This window comes from Microtus ochrogaster, chromosome 16 (genome assembly GCF_000317375.1).
Source record: "Microtus ochrogaster isolate Prairie Vole_2 chromosome 16, MicOch1.0, whole genome shotgun sequence".
Classification (NCBI taxonomy): domain Eukaryota; kingdom Metazoa; phylum Chordata; class Mammalia; order Rodentia; family Cricetidae; genus Microtus; species Microtus ochrogaster.
Window position 1 is genome coordinate 7,361,948 of NC_022018.1, and position 6,194 is coordinate 7,368,141.

The window sequence follows — 6,194 nt, forward strand, 5'->3', positions numbered from 1 at the left end:
GTTCATTGTATTTTTCAACTGACTAGCAGCTGCATGAGCAGAGCTTAATGTACCATTCTCGTGGAAATTTACATCAAAATGCCTAGAAAGAAACGCAGAGAGCCAAGGCCTACATCATTAGACTTCAGAGGGGAACAAAAACTCTATTTGAAATTGGGCTACAGGCCAAATATTTGAGTTATAGTCTGGCAAAGAATCTAGCTTCATCCTGCCAGTGAACTGAACTGAGAGCCAATTCAGAAGCAATGGGTTAATTTGTTTGGAAAAGAAAATGTTAAGACAAGATAGTAGTCAAGTTCTTCATGTCACTTCTTGCCTCTATTTGGTACCTATGGCAGTTCATCAGAGAGATGGAAATAGATCCATCTCCTAACCCAGCTATACCACTCTTGGGTATATACCCAAAGGACAATTGCTCAATCATGTTCACTGTTACTCTATTCATAACAGCCAGAAATTGGAAATAATCTTGATGTCTTTCAATGGACTAAATGGATAAAGAAGATGTGGTATATTTATTCAATGGGATATTATTCAGACATAAAATAAATAAATCTTGAAATTCACAGGAAAATGGATGGAACTAGAAAAATATTCTTCCTGAATGAGATAGCTCAGATCTAGAAAGGCAAATATGGTATGTATTTGCTTATATGTGAATATTAGCTGTTAAGTTGTTGATACACACTCTACAATCCATGTAAAAACACGGGTTAGGTAGAGAGGAAGGGACCAGGGCTAAAGAGGAATCTCTCTAGGAAGGGGAACTAGAATAGAAAGACATGGATGAGTGGGGGTAGCGGTGGCTATAATGAGAGGCTAAAATAGGGAGGGAAGGGAGGGGAGGAATAAGGGAGGAATATTGAAGGGTACAGCTCAAACTAAGGCCATTTGAGGGGTAGTATAGAAACCTAGTACAGTAGAAACTTCCTCAACTATGTACACATATGAAGGCAATCTAAATAAAATGCCAAATAATAGGAAGGGTGAAATCCTAACTGGACATCTCTCATCACCAAATGAAGCTTTCAGAACTAGAAATGGGCTACATCTAATTGAGTTTTGGCTGAAGCTGTTGCTAAGACCGCTGGTGGCTCTCCACAGTCAATAAGGGCCTATTGCTGAAGATAACATCAACACAACTCATGAACACAGAGAAGTTGAACTGGTGGCTACCAAGAGGTTTTACCCCTGAACACTAGTGTTCATGATTCCTGAATGTACTCCCCACCCAACCGAAGGAGAAAGGTAAACGCTCACTCAGTTCCAAATCCTTTGACCTACAATAATGATCTGCCTGCAAGAAACACTGGTGCAATCATGGCGCAAAGCTTGTGGGAGTAGCCAACCAATATCTGATTTAAGTTAAGGCCCACTCTGTAAAGTGGATACCATTTCCAATGCTGCTTGAGTACCCAGAAGTCTAAGACCATATAGGGCAAGGACCTTGGAGAAAACCAAAGGCTACTGTTCTGCTAAAGGTATATAGCAATAAAAGACTCCCAACAGCATTCTTCTGCGCTTTATAAGTCAGTCTTGCTCAGTCATTTGCAGAGAAGCTTCTTCCTGCAGCAGAAGGGAACAGATACAGAGACCCACACCAGACAATATGCAAAGAGTGAGAGATCTGAGAACATTCAGCCCTAAAAGAGATGTCGTCATCAAATTCCTTTTCTCGGGACTCATAGAGGCTATGGTATCATCCGTGGAGCCTACACAAGTCTGTCCCAGATGGGGGTCCTAGAGCGGAAAGGAAAAGTGGACATATGGCTCTGTCACTAACCCAGAAGCTACCTTCGATTAATAGCCACATGCAAATGAAAAATCAGTTTTCTCTAAGGGAGTCTCACTGGGGCAGTGAGTAAGGGTGGGCTGCATGCCCAACAGTAAACGAACAACACAAAGGAAATTCAATGGGATCTTTGGAGGTTTTTTGTCTTCTAATGTTAAATTGGGACATGTGGGGATTTTGTTTATTTGTTTTTGTTTTCTGGCTTATAAGTCCTTTGTGTATATAATATGATAAAATTCCTGAGCATACAGACTTGTGTATTTCTGTGACTAAATGTGCTTTTCATACTCTTTGGGAGGAGAACATTTTTCTTCTTTGGTTACTTTGACATATTCTGATTTTTTATCTTTTTAAATTATCTTATCTTATTTTATTATTTCTAAGAAGAGACAGAAAATATGTGAATCCTGATGAGAGGGAGGGAGGAAGGACCTGGAAGGAGGATGGGGAGGGGAAACTGTAATCAGAATATATTGTGTGAAAAAAAATTGTTTCCAATAAAAGAAAAAAATAAAGTTGAAAGACACACAAAAATATGAAGCTTGGCAGGGAAGAGAGTGTGAGCAAAGCTAAAGTTTCAGACAAGAATACCGAGCAAACAACTGAATCGCTCAAGACAGAATTGCCACCCTTAAAACTGAACATCCTGTGGTGGCCTAGGAGGACAGAAACTGCTCCCAGGGAAAGACCCCCATCCATTGACCACTCCAATTTGTGAGGTTTCACATCTATTTGGAAGGGGAGATCCTAAACTGAGAATGGCTCCGAAGGGATACTTTGATCAGAACCATCTAGGGATATGTTTTCCCAGAGTCAGCACATAGAGGCCGCTGCAGCTGTGGTCCAGGCTTGACAGGCTGCATCTCCAACTGACGTTGAGTTTGTTGACACCATCCAATTGTTACTGGCTTTACAGGCATGAAATGTTCAAGGGTGAGTGAGTCAAGGATATTTGCACCTAGGTACCTAAAAACTGCTGCAGTAGAGCAATGTGTGATGGAAATAGATTTTCTGCAAGGAAACCCTTTGAGGTCATTGCATGGAGCTAGGAGGGTGACACCTGGCAAGACTGGAGAGTTTAGGATGTAGGAGATGTCAGGACCATGCGGAGTCCTTTAAGCAAAGCCTGGGGCACAGAGCAGATTTGGGTCAAGAGAGAAGTTATGTGTGATGCAGCCAGAGGGGCAAGAGGGCATGGTTACCCATGTCCTTTGGAGACTACTATTCCATCATGAAGCTCAAAGCTAGATATGGAACTGAATGGATTTTGTGTTATGTCTGATGAAGATTTGATCTCATCTGGAGTTCTATTTCCACATTACTTAATTTTAGAATGGGAATCTTTATTATGTGATATTTTATATGTAACTTTTTAAATTTTGTGAGAGTTCATAGCTACAAGATTGCTTTGTAGGAAATTTGAACTTTGGATTTTTTTAATAGTGATGAAACCGTTAGTGATAATGGGAAACTTTGAAGTTAAGCAGAATACATTTTATATTATAAGATATCCGTGAACCTACAAAGACAAAAGGTGAAAAGTTATGGCTTTAAAGTGCTGTGTTTGGGTGACAAATTGATAAGGGGTGGACTTAGGGTGGTTGATATTGATCTAGTAGATCAACTTCTGGGCTTGTCAGTGAGGGAGTTTCTAAAGTCAGTTAACTGCGGTAGGAAAACTAACCCTAAATGTGAATGCACCATCCCATAGACTGAGCCAGAAGTAGGAAACGAATTGTACACCAGCCTCCATCTCTCTTTGTGTCTGACTGTACACAGTGTGATCACCATCTCACACTTCCACCGCCATGACCTCTCCATCATAATAGACTGTACCTTCAAACTGTAAGCCAAAGCAATAGAAAAACACTTGTTGGCATTGCAATGAGAAGAGTAAGTAACACAATATATAACATAAAATTTATAAAGAACTTCAAGCTAAGTAAAAAGCAACCCAATAACAGTCAAAAGACTTGAGTAGGCACTTCATAAACAAGGATCAATATGACAAATAAGTGTTAAAATCTTACTCAACATTATTCATCAGAGGAATAGAATGAAAGATAAAAAAGGATTGCCCTCCAGAACTGCTTTTTTAAAAAGTGATTGGCGGGGCTGGAGAGATGGTTCAGTGGTTAAGAGCATTGCCTGCTCTTCCAAAGGTCCTGAGTTCAATTCCCAGCAACCGCATGGTGGCTCACAACCATCTGTAGTGGGGTCTGGTGCCCTCTTCTGGCCTGAAGGCATACAGACAGAACATTGTATACATAATAAATAAATTTTTAAAAATAAATAAATAAATAAAAATAAAAAATAAAAAGTGATTGGCAATTACTCTAGGCGATGTTGAATGTCTGGCAATCTCATATGTTGCTGGTTGAGGGGAAAAGGTAGAAACCCCAAGTGTCTACTGGTGCTGCATGGGTATATTCTTAGTGACATACAAGTTCAGAAATGTATGTGTGTATGCACCAAAAGGCATATGTAATAATATTTATTTGACGAACCATATACCTCATCTCCAAGATGTTCCCAATGCTCATTAAGAGTTAAGTCCAAATGCTCATTAAGAGTTAAATCAATTACAATACATAAAAAGTTGATAATATATATAGCACAGGCCACAGCAAGAGCTTATGTAAAGTTAATACATGAACTCATAAAAACTCATTTTTGATCCTGGGTTTTTAATGCATCAACTTTACTGAGAGTAGATTCACATTCATACAATTCACTTAAAGTACACAATTTACTTATTTTAGAAATATATTCAGTGGACCACCACAGTAAATCTTGGGATATTTTCATTACCCTTTAAAGATGTTCCAGTTCTACTGGTACCTCTAATACTATCCCTATTAACCATATACCCCATCAGCAGTTAAATAATTGGCTTGCTAACTTTGTATACTTGCTATTTCTGGTTCCTTTGGGTAGAGTTACATAGAATGAGTGTATTTGCATCTGGCTTCTTTCTCTTGGCATAATCTATTCAAGGTCTGTCCACTGCATAGTATGCATCAATACTTCATTTTGCTCATGTCAAAAATGTTCTATGGTATAGAGTTACAATGTTATTATGCATTTTGCAGCTGGTATATTAATGTATTATATATATTTTTTAATATATCTATTCAGTCTTTGATGGGTGAGTTGTTCTTACTTTGGGAATATTATAAATAGTATTGTTGTGAATATTCATGTGTAAGTCATCGTGTGGACATATGTTTTCAATTCCCTTGAGGATATACATAGGCGTGGAATTGTTGGGTCATATGGTAACTTTGTGTTAAGCAATGTGAACAGCTTCCGAGTTGTTTCCTAAAGTGGCCATACTATTTTACTTTGCTGCATAAGAAGGTTCCCGGTTCTCTGTGTCCTGTTCTACGTGTGCTATTTTCTGACTTTCTGAATTTAGCAGACTGTGTGAGTGGTATGGTTTCACATTGTGGTTTGGGTTTGCATCTTCCCTGTATCTTACCACATCAAGAATCCTTCTCTGTGTATTTGGACATTTGTACATCTCAGTTCAATGACTCAGTTCTTTCACCTATTTAAAATAGCTTAGTCATTGTTTTGTTATTAGATTGTATTGATCCTTTACCTGATCACTACACAACTCTCTCATGATTTGCACCAATGCCTTTCTACTCGGTTTCTTTTTCCTTTCCTGTAAAGCACAAAATTGTGATGAAACTCTTTTTTTTATTGTTGGTGTTGATGATGATGAGGTTGACAACAATGACGATGATGATTATTTTAAAAACTTAATTGCCAAATTCAGGATCATACTCCTTGAGGGTTTTATTTGCCTTTCTTATTTTCTTTTTCCCTTCCTTCCTTCCTTCCTTCCTCCCTCCCTCCCTCCCTTCTTTCCTTCCTTCATTCCTTCCTTTCTTTCCTTTTTCTTTCCATTCCCCCCTTTCTTCTGGGCTTACTTTTCCTTTCCGTTCATTCCCTTTCCTTTCCTGTTCTCTTTCTTTCTAGTCCTCCATTTGAGAAAGTGTTTCACTCTGCAAACCAAGCTAGCTTTGATCCTATGGCCCATTTGCCTCTGTCTACCAAGTCCTATGATGGCAGACAGGTGCCACCACAAAACACTTCCTTGACTTTAAGAAAAGTTGTTTTAAAATTTGCTGCTTTTCTATCTTTTGTGGGTTTTTTGTTATATTCCCTATTTTAGGTAGATAGATGTGTAGATGAATAGATGACAAGTAGATAGATAGATAGATAGATAGATAGATAGATAGATAGATAGATGATTGACTAGATAGTAAATGTAGATAAATGGGTACATCTATAGATGATACATACATATTTATATGTCTATAAACTTATGTATATATACACACATATAGATATGCATATATGTGTGTGTATATACATACATACAAACACATAC